Consider the following 2,500-nt stretch of genomic DNA (forward strand, 5'->3'; position numbering starts at 1 on the left):
GAGAGGAGGGGAGGAGGAGAGGAGGAGAGGAGAGGAGGAAAGGAGAGGAGAGGTGGTAGAGGAGAGGAGGGGAGAGGAGAGGTGGTAGAGGAGAGGAGCGAGGTGGTAGATGAGAGGAGAGGAGAGAGGAGGTAGAGGAGAGGAGAGGAGGGGAGGAGGAGGAGAGGAGAGGAGGAGAGGAGAGGAGGAGAGGTGGTAGAGGAGAGGAGGGGAGAGGAGAGGTGGTAGAGGAGAGGAGGGGAGAGGAGAGGTGGTAGAGGAGAGGAGGGGAGAGGAGAGGTGGTAGAGGAGGGGAGAGGAGAGGTGGTAGAGGAGAGGTGGTAGAGGAGAGGAGAGGAGAGGAGGGGAGAGGAGAGGTGGTAGAGGAGAGGTGGGGTAGAGGAGGGGAGAGGAGAGGAGAGGAGGGGAGAGGAGAGGTAGAGGAGAGGAGAGGAGGGGAGGAGGAGAGGAGAGGTGGTAGAGGAGAGGAGGGGAGAGGAGAGGTGGTAGAGGAGAGGTGGTAGAGGAGAGGAGGGGAGAGGAGAGGTGGTAGAGGAGAGGTGGTAGAGGAGAGGAGAGGAGAGGAGGAGAGGAGAGAAGAGGAGTAGAGGAGGAGGAGAGGAGAGGAGAGGAGAGGAGAGGAGAGGAGAGGAGAGGAGAGGAGAGGAGAGGAGAGAGAGAGAGAGAGAGAGAGAGAGAGAGAGAGAGAGAGAGAGCGAGGAACCACACTGTTATTGTCATTTCTCCCACAGGGTAAAACAGGCTTATATGTTGTCATCATCTTCACCCTCACGGAATTGATCGTGCATAATGGATATCTTTTGGATATGAATCGTGCCAGCGGAGTTGACTGACTTGTGTTTCGTCTTAAAAATCCACGGATTTAGGGTTGAAGTAATAACTTTCATATATTTTCTTGATAGCACATGCTCACATAATCGTATTGCCTAATTTCAGAATAGCCACCGCAAGCCAGAAACACTTTGAGGAAGCTTGAAACGGGCAACAGCATTACACACAACACCATTAACACTTTCAGTGCCCGGCCATTAACATGGGAAACATGGTTAAATGCCAGGACCCACTTCAATGATAGCATTGTGAACGCATAATCTCTGTCTTAAATGTGTCTAATCTGCCTGTCGCTTATCAATGACTTGTTTGCAGTCAACATTGTCGAAATGGATTGTTTTTTAATAGGTTCATTTTCGTTTTATAGCATTTTGAAAAGCCCTCGTTTTTCAGGAAAATATATAGATTCCGTGATAAAAGGCATTTACTGGAATATTCTAGCATACACAAAAACGTTGTCATTTTTCGGCTTATTTATGAATCGTTTTCAAATAAACGCTAAATTATCGATAGTATATGTGTACTTATGCACGCTATAGAGGCGGGCTGAAAAAGCGATTCTCTCATTTCCTCATCAGCGATCACAGCCACACACACACGCATAGGGCAAACGCTTATATCTCTGTGAAAACAGCTCTGATTATCCTAAGACTGGTCAAATAAATTCCTTACCTGAGATCAGATGTTATCCAAAAAGATTATTCCAATTCCATATCGCCAAATATCGATCACGCTTATTGATTACAGTGTTGGGTCCTGTAAATACATAATCCACGCGTTTTCCGGGCCAGCGAGCACAATCGATCCTTCAGTTGGCTTGAGGGAAAAGTAAAATGAGCAAACTGGCCACCCCCCCTTCAGCAGTGTAAAGTAATGGGGTGCAGTACCACAGGGAGAGACGATAGGGGGCGGTATCTTCCCAATTGAGCTCAGAGAGACTCTGCAGCACTAACCCGAGGCTCGATTGATGAAATCAAATTGCCAATAAAAAAAAAAAAACGCTATATAGCGTCAGGGGCACTCAAAGGTCGGCATGAACTAACGACAAAACGCGTCCGTGGCACTCAATGTGTTAAGAGAGAGAGAAAACACTGCTTTAAGGGAAACAGCTTCTCCCAGACTTTCGACAGGATTTTAAAGCAAAGGCTGCTACGTGTCTTTTTGTTCTCCACCGACAAGATACAGCATTTGTTTTCTTGAAAAGTATAGATATTACTACGCTAACATAATCACGCTGCTGTTATACAGCAACTTGGACAGTAGTTGAATGAGAACCTGCGAGGCGGCAGCTACGTGATCCTGAAGCAGCGCGATTGGCCCAGAGAGAAACGTCAGTGGCCAATCAGATCGCAGAACCCGAACGCGGAACTGCAAGTGTCGGTAAAAGACTACACACAAATTGGTAGCAGAGCCTCCCTGCTGTGTGGGTTAGCAGGCCCCTCCCACTTCAGCGAGCCCCTCCCACTGCAGCGAGCCCCTCCCACTGCAGCGAACAGCCCCTCCCACTGCAGCCCCTCCCCCTCCCACTGCAGCCCCTCCCACTGCAGCCCCCCCCCCCTCCCACTGCAGCCTCTCCCCCTCCCACTGCAGCCACTCCCCCTCCCACTGCAGCCTCTCCCCCTCCCACTGCAGCCACTCCCCCTCCCTCTGCAGCCACTCCCCCTCCCAC

The sequence above is a fragment of the Notolepis coatsorum genome (genome assembly GCF_963971535.1).
Source record: "Notolepis coatsorum genome assembly, contig: SCAFFOLD_3163, whole genome shotgun sequence".
Taxonomy (NCBI): Eukaryota; Metazoa; Chordata; class Actinopteri; order Aulopiformes; family Paralepididae; genus Notolepis; species Notolepis coatsorum.